This window comes from Oncorhynchus nerka, linkage group LG18 (assembly GCF_034236695.1).
Source record: "Oncorhynchus nerka isolate Pitt River linkage group LG18, Oner_Uvic_2.0, whole genome shotgun sequence".
Taxonomy (NCBI): Eukaryota; Metazoa; Chordata; class Actinopteri; order Salmoniformes; family Salmonidae; genus Oncorhynchus; species Oncorhynchus nerka.
The window spans coordinates 7,132,619-7,145,403 of record NC_088413.1 but is presented as its reverse complement, the minus strand read 5'-3'; the positions used below and the strand labels follow the sequence as shown (position 1 = coordinate 7,145,403).

Genomic DNA, 12,785 nt, shown 5'->3' with positions numbered 1-12,785 from the left:
GAGGCCGTTTCTGAGCCATTTCTACAGTCTGAGCCTGTTTTCAGTCTGACCCTGCTCTACAGTCTGAGAGGTCTCCGCTGTCCCCGCCAGTGGAAAATTGTGCGTACATAGCTTCGGAAGTCTTTTTTTTTTTTATTTTTTTAATTGTGTTGTGTTTTGTATTGTCCGGTGTTCAGTAGCCTACACAGTATATTGTAATGGCCTAGTCTGCGGGTGTGTATTATTCTTTGTGTATATATGTGTGTGTGATTCTTAGGTTATCATGTCTGTCCGTCCCGAACAGTGTGTTGAGTGCTGAGCTATTGTGCGTGTCTAGTATCCTCCATACCTCAGAAGGCTTTGGTGGCGTTTCTGGCAACAATAATACTACTAGCCTGTTTTTATAAGAGGGTCTTCAGAGATGATTCGCTAGCCTGTTATATGGAGGGGGCGTTCAGAGATGTTTTTCACTAGCCGTTATATAGAGGTCTTCAGAGATGCTTTCACTAGCCTGTTATGAGGTGTTCCAGAGATGTTTTCACTAGCCTGTTACACACAGGTCTTCAGAGATGAGTTCACTAGCCTGTTACCTAGAGGGGTCTTCAGAGATGTTTTCACTGGCCTGCCCATATAGAGGGTCTTCAGAGAGGTGTTTCACTAGCCTGACCATATAGAGGTCTTCAAGAGATGTTTTCGCTAGCCTGATACATGAAGGACTGTCAGAGATATTTTCACTAGCCTGTTATATAGAGGATCGTCAGAGCTCACAGTCACTAGCCTGTTATATAAGAGGGTCTTCAGAGATGCCTTCACTAGCCTGTTACATAGAGGGTGTTCAGAGATGTTTTCCATAGCCTGACTGTTATAGAGGAGTGTTCAGAGAGATGTTTTCACTTAGCCTGTTATATAGAGGGTCTTCAGAGATGTTTTCACTAGCCTGTTTTACAGAGGGTCTTCAAGTAGAGATGTTTCACTAGCCTGTTACCTAGGGTCTTCAGAGATGTTTTCACTAGCCTGTTATATGAGGGTCTTCAGAAGATATTTTCACTAGCCTGTTATATAGGGTCTTCAGAGATGTCCTCACTAGCCTGTTATATGGAGGGTGTTCAGAGGTGTTTCACTAGCCTGTCATATAGGGTGTTCAGAGATGTTTTCACTAGCCTGTTATATATAGAGGTCTTCAGAAGTATTTCACTAGCCTGTTTTACAGAGGGTCTTCAGAGATGTTTTCACTAGCCTGTTCTAGGGTCTTCAGAGACGTTTTCACTAGCCTGTTAGAGGGTCTTCAGAGAATGTTTTCACTAGCCTGTTATATAGAGGGTCTTCAGAGATGCTTTCACTAGCCTGAAGTATATAAGAGGGTCGTTCAGAGACTGACACTACCCCAGCCTGTTACATATAGAGGGTAACTGCAGAGATGTTTTCACTAGCACAGTTTTACAGAGGGTCTTCAGAGATGTTTTCACTAGCCTGTTATATAGAGGATCGTCCAGAGATGTTTTCACCAGCCTGCTTATACAGAGGGTGCTTCAGGAGATGTTTTCACCCTAGCCTGTAAGAGGATGGCCTAGGTCTTTCTACCTCTAGGAGTTACTAGTCTTCACTAGCTTTGCTATATAGAGGGATGCCTCCAGGGCCTGTTTTCACTGGCCTGTTACGTAGGGTCTTCGGAGATGTTTTCACTAGCCGGTTATATAGGGTCTTCGGAGCATGTTTTCACTAGCCTATTGCTATATAGAGGGTCTTCAGAGATGTTTCCAGCCTGTTTTACAGAGGGGTCTTCAGAGCATGTTTCAATGGACACTAGTTTACATTGAAGTTGTGACAGTGAGTTTGTGTTGTTTGAAGTCAAAGTGACACTTTAAAAAGACATGATTCTAAAGAATTTGTTTCAGTAAGTTATTTTTTAACTGTAAAAATGTCAGATAATTAAATGTTATTTTGTGGCGACTAATGCTGCTGCGTCCCAAATGGGAACTGCTAAACCCTATTCTCTGATGGGCCCTGTGGTCTCAAGTAGTTGCACCCTGATTCCCTGTGGCCCTGTGGTCCAAAGTAGTGCACCCTATTCCCCTATGGGCCTTGTGGTCTAAAAGTAGTGCACCTATTCACTACTGGGCCCAGTGGTCTAAAGTGAGTGCACCCTGTTCCCTATGGGCCCTGTGAGGTCTAAGAGTAGTGCACCGCTACTATTCCCTATTGGGCCTTGTGAATTCTACAAGCATAGGTGCACCCACCATCCTACTGGGCCCTGTGGTCCCAAAGTAGTGCATCATAGCCCCTCATGGGTGCCTGTGGTCTAGAAGTAGTGCACTGTTCCCTAATGCGGCCACTGGTAACTAAAAGTGAGTGCACCCTTTTCCCTATAAGGGCCCTGTGGTCTAAAGTAGTGCACCCTATTCCCTATGGGCCTGTGGTCCCAAGTAGTGCATCATATTCTCTATAGGGCCTGTGGTCTCAAGTGGTGCACCCTAATCCCTATCATATGGGCCCTGTGGTCACAAAGTAGTGCATCATATTCTCTATGGGGTCTAGTGGTCTAAGTAAGTGCACCCTATTCCCTATGGGCCCTAGTGGTCTAAAAGTAGTGCATCACTATTCTCTATGGGGCCTGTGGTCGAAAGTAGTGCACCCTATTCCCTATGGGCCCTGTGGTCTAAAGTAGTGCATCATATTTCTCTATGGGGTCTGTGGTCACAAGTAGTGCACCCTATTCCCTATGGGCCCTGTGGGCGTAAAAGTAGTGCACCCTATTCCCTATGGGCCCTGTGGGTTCAAAGTAGTGCACCCTATTCTCTAGGCCTGGTCTAAAGTAGTGCACCCTATTCCAGGCCTGTGGTCTAAAGTAGTGCACCTGTTCTTATGGGCCCTGTGGCTCAGTAAAATCTATTCCCTATGGGGCCCAGGTCTAAAGTAGTGCACTGATATGCGGGCCCTGTGGTCTAAAGTAAAAATCGTATCTCTATGGGCCATGGTCAAAGCAGTGCACCCTATTCCCTATGGGCCCTGTGGTCTGGTAGCACTTATTATCCAATACAGTGATCACAGTTCCACTCAGAGTCAAATGTTTCAGATGGGGGGAGGAGGATAAACATTTATGTGTGAAGTAAAGTAAACATAGATTTAAGATTTAGTCATTAAATACAGAGTGTTTAAAACCCTTCGGACGTTTGAGCTAACGTAGGCTAATGCGATTAGCATGAGGTTGAGCTAACGAAGGCTAATGCGATTAGCATGAGGTTGAGTTTAACGTGAGCTAATGCGATTAGCATGAGGTTGAGCTAACGTAGGCTAATGCGATTAACATGAGGTTGAGCTAACGTAGGCTAATGCGATTAGCATGAGGTTGAGCCTAACGTAGGCTAATGCGATTAGCATGAGGTTGAGCTAACGTAGGCTAATGCGATTAGCATGAGGTTGAGCTAACGTAGGCCAATGCGATTAGCATGAGGTTGAGCTAACTTAGGCTAATGCGATTAGCGTGAGGTTGAGCTAACGTAGGCTAATACCATTAGCATGAGGCTGTAAGTAACATGAAAATGAAGAGGCTAAAAGTTTGTTTTTATTTAATATTTTATTTAACCTGGCTGGTACTGTCATTGGGGGATGCAGGGACAGACTGTCATTGTGGCTTTCCATTTTATGTTCCGCTGTCTCCTGACAACCCTGGGACTAAATACACTGCCAAGACTCTTGAGACACACGCACACACCATGCACGCACACACCATGCACACACACACACACACACAGACCTGAAATTCCTCAGACAGCTTCCAGTAATAAGAGACTCTTTCTCTCTGACGTCACAAAACTATAAACCAAGAGGTCTTTACATTTAATCCACCCGTTCAACACACACGGTAGGACATGTTCCTCTTTGTCTTCCCGCCAACACACACACACCACACACACACACACACACACCCTGGATGTCTTCTGTAATATGATCTACTGGAAGAGTATTCTCCTGATTTTCCTGGCTGTGGGGGTTCAGGGAGAGAGAAAACGTTTTTCAACTGTGGGGTAGGAGAGAGAGAGAGACAGAGGTGGGAGGAGAGACAGAGAGAGGGGGAGAGAGAGAAAGAAGAATAAGTGTTCAACTGTGAGGTAGGAGAGAGAGAGACAGAGAGAGAGGGGGAGAGAGAGACAGAGAGAGAAAAAAAACATTTTCATCTGTGGAAGGTAGACTAGAGAGAACTTTTTCATCTGTGGATAGAGAGAGACTGAGGAATTGAATCTGTGGGAGGTAGGAGAGAGAGAGAACAGAGGAATTGAATCTGTGGGAGGTAGGAGAGAGAGACAGAGGAATTGAATCTGTGGGAGGTAGTGTAATTACAGAGTGCAGACCTGCTCCACTCCGTACCAAGCCTGCCACATCACTATGGACGCAACGGAATATAAGACGTACTTAACCGTTGTCACCCTCTTCAGTGTCCTGTCGATATGCTGCTGTGCCCCTCAACGGTTCTGCCAGCCTGGAGACCACAATTGGGGTAAAGTACCACTTGTATTCATTCATCATCCTCATGGCTGGTTACGCATCATGGAGCTATGGAAGTAAGTTACGAGGTCTTTTTCTGAGACGATTGTCTTTTCTTTTTCTTTTTTTTCCCCCCCATGTGATTTTATAAAAGCGTACCGCTTTAGCGTGTCCATCCAGATTAGCTACTCAGTGCTTCTACATCTGCATGGCTGCTTGGGGTTTCAGGCTTTAGGATTCTGTATAGAAACGTTAAGGTGCACTGTCCCTTTAAAAATATAACATTTACTCAAAACTCGGTATGAGTATTTAAGGTCAGGTTACTGGTATTTCAAGTCAGGTTAGTAGTATTTCAAGTCAGGTTACTGGTATTTCAAGTCAGGTTACTGGTATTTCAAGTCAGGTTAATAGAGATTTCAAGTCAGGTTAATGGTATTTCAAGTCAGGTTACTAGTATTTCAAGTCAGGTTACTGGTATTTCAAGTCAGGTTACTAGTATTTCAAGTCAGGTTACTGGTATTTCAAGTCAGGTTACTGGTATTTCAAGTCAGGTTACTGGTATTTCAAGTCAGGTTAATAGAGATTTCAAGTCAGGTTAATGGTATTTCAAGTCAGGTTACTAGTATTTCAAGTCAGGTTACTGGTATTTCAAGTCAGGTTACTAGTATTTCAAGTCAGGTTACTGATATTTCAAGTCAGGTTACTGATATTTCAAGTCAGGTTACTGGTATTTCAAGTCAGGTTACTGGTATTTCAAGTCAGGTTAATAGAGATTTCAAGTCAGGTTAATAGTATTTCAAGTCAGGTTACTAGTATTTCAATTCAGGTTGCTGGTATTTCAAGTCAGGTTAATAGTATTTCAAGTCAGGTTACTAGTATTTCAAGTCAGGTAACTAGTATTGCAAGTCAGGTTACTGGTATTTCAAGTCAGGTTACTGGTATTTCAAGTCAGGTTACTGGTATTTTCAAGTCAGGTTATTATTGTGTCAGGTTACTGGTATTTCAAGTCAGGTTACTGGTATTTCAAGTCAGGTTACTGGTATTTCAAGTCAGGTTACTGGTATTTCAAGTCAGGTTACTGGTATTTCAAGTCAGGTTACTGGTATTTCAAGTCAGGTTACTGGTATTTCAAGTCAGGTTACTGGTATTTCAAGTCAGGTTAATAGTATTTCATGTCAGGTTACTAGTATTTCAAGTCAGGTTAATAGTATTTTAAGTCCAAACCACAGTATCCGTTTACAAGTGCAATATAATTTTAGAAAAAATGTCAAAGTAAATGTCATCACAGATGTTGGTTCTTCGTCTGTGTTGGTGTCTGACGTTCTACAGTGGCTTGCGAAAGTAGTCACACCCTTGGCATTTTTCCTATTTTGTTGCCTTTACAACCTGGAATTAAATGTGTTTTTAGGGGATTTGTATCATTTGATTTACACAACATGCCTACCGCTTTGAAGATGCAACATCCTTTTTCTTATTGGAAACAAACAAGAAATAAGACAAAAAAAGAAATTTAGCGTGCATAACTATTCACCCTCCCAAAGTCAGTACTTTGTAGAGCCACGTTTGCAGCAATACTGCTGCAAGTCTCTTGGGGTCTGTCTCTATAAGCTTGGCACATCTAGCCACTGGGATCTTTGCCCATTCTTCAAGGCAAAACTGCTCCAGCTCCTTCAAGTTGGATGGGTTTCGCTGGTGCACAGCAATCTTTAACACATATCACAGTTTCTCAATTGGATTGAGGTCTGGGCTTTGACTAGGCCATTCCAAGACATTTAAATGTTTCCCCTTAAACCACTAGAGAGTTGATTTAGTAGTATGCTTAGGGTCATTGTCCTGCTGGAAGGTGAACCTCCTTCCCGGGTCTCAAATCTCTGGAAGACTGAAACAGGTTTCCGTCAAGAATTTCCTTGGATTTAGCGCCATCCATCATTCATTCAATTCTGACCAGTTTCCCAGTCCCTGCAGATGAAAAACATCCCCACAGCATGATGCTGCTGCCACCACCATGCTTCACTGGGGATGGTATTCTCAGGGTGATGAGAGGTGTTGGGTTTGCGCCAGACGTAGTGTTTTCTTAGATGGCCAAATAGGTCAATTGTAGTCTCATCTGACCAGAGTACCTTCTTCCATATGTTTGGGGAATCTCCCACATGCCTTTTTTGGTGAACACCAAACGTCTTTGCTAATTTTTTCTTTAAGCAATGGCTTTTTTTCTGACCACTCTTCTGTAAAGCCCAGCTTTGTGTAGTGTACAGCTTAAAGTGGTCCCATGGACAGATACAGTGCCTTGCGAAAGTATTATTTTGAACTTTGCGACCTTTTTACATTTCAGGCAAACATAAAGATATAAAACTGTATTTTTTTTGTGAAGAATCAACAAGTAGGACACAATCATGAAGTGGAACGACATTTATTGGATATTTGAAACTTTTTTAACAAATCAAAAACTGAAAAATTGGGCGTGCAAAATTATTCAGCCCCCTTAAGCTAATACTTTGTAGCGCCACCTTTTGCTGCGATTACAGCTGTAAGTCACTTGGGGTATGTCTCTATCAGTTTTGCACATCGAGAGACTGAAATTGTTTCCCAGTCCTCCTTGCAAAACAGCTCGAGCTCAGTGGGGTTGGATGGAGAGCATTTGTGAACAGCAGTTTTCAGTTCTTTCCACAGATTCTCGATTGGATTCAGGTCTGGACTTTGACTTGGCCATTCTAACACCTGGATATGTTTATTTTTGAACCATTCCATTGTAGATTTTGCTTTATGTTTTGGATCATTGTCTTGTTGGAAGACAAATCTCCGTCCCAGTCTCAGGTCTTTTGCAGACTCCATCAGGTTTTCTTCCAGAATGGTCCTGTATTTGGCTCCATCCATCTTCCCATCAATTTTAACCATCTTCCTGTCCCTGCTGAAGAAAAGCAGGCCCAAAACCATGATGCTGCCATCACCATGTTTGACAGTGGGGATGGTGTCCAGGGTGATGGGCTGTGTTGCTTTACGCCAAACATAACGTTTTGCATTGTTGCCAAAAAGTTCAATTTTGGTTTCATCTGACCAGAGCACCTTCTTCCACATGTTTGGTGTGTCTCCCAGGTGGCTTGTGGCAAACTTTAAAACATACACTTTTTATGGATGTCTTTAAGAAATGGCTTTCTTCTTGCCCATCTTCCTTAAAGGCCAGATTTGTGCAATATACGACTGATTGTTGTCCTATGGACAGAGTCTCCCACCTCAGCTGTAGATCTCTGCAGTTCATCCAGAGTGATCATGGACCTCTTGGCTGCATCTCTGATCAGTCTTCTCCTTGTATGAGCTGAAAGTTTAGAGGGACGGCCAAGTCTTGGTAGATTTCCAGTGGTCTGATACTCCTTCCATTTCAATATTATCGCTTGCACAGTGCTCCTTGGGATGTTTAAAGCTTGGGAAATCTTTTTGTATCCAAATCCGGCTTTAAACTTATTCACAACAGTATCTCGGACCTGCCTGGTGTGTTCCTTGTTCTTCATGATGCTCTCTGCGCTTTTAACGGACCTCTGAGACTATCACAGTGCAGGTGCATTTATACGGAGACTTGATTACACACAGGTGGATTGTATTTATCATCATTAGTCATTTAGGTCAACATTGGATCATTCAGAGATCCTCACTGAACTTCTGGAGAGAGTTTGCTGCACTGAAAGTAAAGGGGCTGAATAATTTTGCACGCCCAATTTTTCAGTTTTTGATTTGTTAAAAAAGTTTAAAATATCCAATAAATGTCGTTCCACTTCATGATTGTGTCCCACTTGTTGTTGATTCTTCACAAAAAAAATACAGTTTTATATCTTTATGTTTGAAGCCTGAAATGTGGCAAAAGGTCGCAAAGTTCAAGGGGGCCGAAAACTTTCGCAAGGCACTGTACTACAATCTCTGATGTGGAGCTTTGCAGATCCTTCAGGATTATCTTTGGTCTCTTTGTTGCTTCCCTGATTTAATGCCCTAATTTCTTGGTCCATGAGTTTTGGGCAGGTTCTCTTGGCAGGCTTGTTATGGTGCCATTTAAATAATAATAATAATAATAATAATAGATTTAATGGTGCTCCGTGGGATGTTCAGAGTTTCTGATATTTTTTTATAACCCAACCCTGATCTGTACTTCTCCAAAACTTTGTCCCTGGCCTGTTTGGAGAGCTCCTTGGTCTTCATGGTGCCCCTTGCTTTAGTGGTGCCCCTTGCTTTAGTGGTGCCCCTTGCTTTAGTGGTGTTGCAGACTCTGGGGCTTTTCAGAACAGGTGTACATATACTGAGAAGATCAAGAAGACCCACAAACGATTGAATATACCACTGAGCACTGTCAGGGCAATTATAAAAACAATCTAAAGATATGGAACAGTTGAAAACCTCAGGGGTAGACGACGCAAATGCATTTTGCCCCCCAGGAGAGGGAGGAGGATGGCGAGAGAAGCAACAAAATCCCCAAGAATCACTGTGAAAGAATTGCAGGCCTTGGTGGCGTCTTGAGGTCACCAGGTTTGAAAAAGCACCATCAGACGCCACCTCCACAACCACAGGCTCTTTGGAAGGGTTGCCAGAAGAAAGCACCATCAGACTCCACCTCCACAACCACAGGCTCTTTGGAAGGGTTGCCAGAAGAGAGCACCATCAGACACCACCTCCACAACCACAGGCTCTTTGGAAGGGTTGCCAGAAGAAAGCACCATCAGACACCACCTCCACAACCACAGGCTCTTTGGAAGGGTTGCCAGAAGAAAGCACCATCAGACACCACCTCCACAACCACAGGCTCTTTGGAAGGGTTGCCAGAAGAAAGCCCTTTCTGACCCCAAGACACAGACGCAAACGCTTGGAGTTTGCCGAACGTCATTTAAATTATGACTGGAAGAAGGTGCTATGGTCAGATGAGACCAAAATTGAACGTTTTGGTTAGATAGAACATCGACATGTTTGGTGTCGAAACAGAGATGCATACCAGGAGAGGCACCTCATACCCACGGTGAAATATGGAGGGGGGTCAGTGATGTTTTGGGGCTGTTTTAATTCCAGAGGTCCAGGGGCACTGGTTAAGATTGATAGCATAATTAATTCCACCAAGTATCAGGCAATTTGGCTGACAATCTGGTTGCCTCTGCCTGAAGGCTGGGACTTGGCCGTATGTGGACTTTCCAACAAGACAATGACCCAAAACATACCTCAAGATCCACACAGAAATGGTTCTGTGACAAAAAAATCTATGTTCTGCCATGGCCATCTCAGTCACCAGACCTCAATCCAATCCAAAACCTGTGGGCTGAGTGGAAGAGGGCAGTTGATAAGCACAAACCCAAGAATGTGAAGGATCTTGAAAGGATCTGCATAGAGGAGTGGTCCAAAATCCCTCCAAAATGTGTTCCTTAACCTTGTCAAACATTACAGGAAAAGACCATGCTGTTATCCTTGCCAGAGGTGGTTGCACTAAGTAGTAAATGAGTGCCAAGAACCTTGATTTTGGTTAAATTTATTTTGTATTAAATCATTATGATTTCGGTTGGTTCCATTGAAACATTAATAAAGTACAGCATTTCTCACACGCTGGTATTTTGAGTTTATCTCTATAATTATATTGTTTTTATTTTTTTAAGTATTGCTTGTGCATTGCCAGTCAGGTGCGCTAGTAATTTTGGAGCCCACTGTACATGGTAAGTCTACGGGTTCTCAAGGAGATGTTGGAGAAGCACTGCAGTGGGTTAAATAGAGTCTGGGGGTTCTCCAGGAGAGGTTAGAGAACCACTGCAGTGGGTTAAATAGAGTCTGGGGGTTCTCCAGGAGAGGTTATAGAACCACTGCAGTAGGTTACATAGAGTCTGGTGGTTCTCAAGGAGATGTTGGAGAAGCACTGCAGTAGGCTACATAGAGTCTGGGGGTTCTCCAGGAGAGGTTAGAGAACCACTGCAGTAGGTTACATAGAGTCTGGGGGTTCTCCAGGAGAGGTTATAAAACCACTGCAGTGGGTTAAATAGAGTCTGGGGGTTCTCCAGGAGAGGTTATAGAACCACTGCAGTAGGTTACATAAAGTCTGGGGGTTCTCCAGGAGAGGTTATAGAACCACTGCAGTAGGTTACATAGAGTCTGGTGGTTCTCCAGGAGAGGTTAGAGAACCACTGCAGTAGGTTACATAGAGTCTGGGGGTTCTCCAGGAGAGGTTAGAGAACCACTGCAGTAGGTTATATAAAGTCTGGGGGTTCTCCAGGAGAGGTTAGAGAACCACTGCAGTGGGTTAAATAGAGTCTGGGGGTTCTCCAGGAGAGGTTATAGAACCACTGCAGTAGGTTACATAGAGTCTGGGGGTTCTCCAGGAGAGGTTAGAGAACCACTGCAGTAGGTTACATAGAGTCTGGGGGTTCTCCAGGAGAGGTCAGAGAACCACTGCAGTAGGCTGCATAAAGTCTGGGGGTTCTCCAGGAGAGGTTAGAGAACCACTGCAGTAGGTTACATAGAGTATGGGGGTTCTCCAGGAGAGGTTAGAGAACCACTGCAGTATGTTACATAGAGTCTGGGGGTTCTCCAGGAGAGGTTATATAACCACTGCAGTAGGTTACATAAAGTCTGGGGGTTCTCCAGGAGAGGTTAGAGAACCACTGCAGTAGGTTACATAAAGTCTGGTGGTTCTCCAGGAGAGGTTAGAGAACCACTGCAGTAGGTTACATAGAGTCTGGGGGTTCTCCAGGAGAGGTTATAGAACCACTGCAGTAGGTTACATAGAGTCTGGGGGTTCTCCAGGAGAGGTTAGAGAACCACTGCAGTAGATAACATAGAGTCTGGGGGTTCTCCAGGAGAGGTTAGAGAACCACTGCAGTAGGTTACATAGTCTGGGGGTTCTCCAGGAGAGGTTAGAGAACCACTGCAGTAGGTTACATAGAGTCTGGTGGTTCTCCAGGAGAGGTTAGAGAACCACTGCAGTAGGTTACATAGAGTCTGGGGTTCTCCAGGAGAGGTTAGAGAACCACTGCAGTAGGTTACATAGAGTCTGGGGGTTCTCCAGGAGAGGTTAGAGAACCACTGCAGTAGGTTACATAGAATCTGGGGGTTCTCCAGGAGAGGTTATAGAACCACTGCAGTAGTCTACATACAGTCTGGGGGTTCTCCAGGAGAGGTTATAGAACCACTGCAGTAGGTTACATAAAGTCTGGGGGTTCTCCAGGAGAGGTTATAGAACCACTGCAGTAGGTTACATAAAGTCTGGGGGTTCTCCAGGAGAGGTTATAGAACCACTGCAGTGGGTTACATAGAGTCTGGGGGTTCTCCAGGAGAGGTTAGAGAACCACTGCAGTAGGTTACATAAAGTCTGGGGGTTCTCCAGGAGAGGTTATAGAACCACTGCAGTAGGTTACATAGAGTCTGGGGGTTCTCCAGGAGAGGTTAGAGAACCACTGCAGTAGGTTACATAAAGTCTGGGGGTTCTCCAGGAGAGGTTAGAGAACCACTGCAGTAGGTTACATAGAATCTGGGGTTCTCCTACACGTACCTCTATTGTGATGTGTTTTGTGTTTTGCAGGAAGATGCAACAACGGTCCAGATGAAGTCAAACGTGAGTTGTTTCACTCAACTTATTTTATTCTTATCAGAAAATAAATTAAATGTAAACATGGATTGTAAAATATATCTTATGTATGATCGTCCATGTCATCCGTATAGCCGTGCACTGTATCTTAGTGTTTATAGTGTACATACCACACTGGATCTGACAGTGTTTATAGTGTACATACCACACTGGATCTGACAGTGTTTATAGTGTACATACCACACTGGATCTGACAGTGTTTATAGTGTACATACCACACTGGATCTGACAGTGTTTATAGTGTACATACCACACTGTATCTTAGTGTGTATAGTGTACATACCACACTGGATCTGACAGTGTTTATAGTGTACATACCACACTGGATCTGACAGTGTTTATAGTGTACATACCACACTGTATCTGACAGTGTTTATAGTGTACATACCACACTGTATCTGACAGTGTTTATAGGGTACATACCACACTGGATCTGACAGTGTTTATAGTGTACATACCACACTGGATCTGACAGTGTTTATAGTGTACATACCACACTGTATCTTAGTGTTTATAGTGTACATACCACACTGGATCTGACAGTGTTTATAGTGTACATACCACACTGGATCTGACAGTGTTTATAGTGTACATACCACACTGTATCTAATAGTGTTTATAGTGTACATACCACACTGGATCTAATAGTGTTTATAGTGTACATACCACACTGTATCTTAGTGTTTATAGTGTACATACCACACTGGATCTGACAGTGTTTATAGTG

General features: G+C 43.6%; 1 pseudogene; it reads left to right on the top strand.

Annotated features, from left to right (window-relative positions):
• The first annotated feature begins 4,310 nt into the window (after window positions 1-4,310).
• LOC135561733 (carboxypeptidase Z-like) overlaps window positions 4,311-12,785 on the top strand; it is a 42,256-nt pseudogene continuing 33,781 nt past the window's right edge.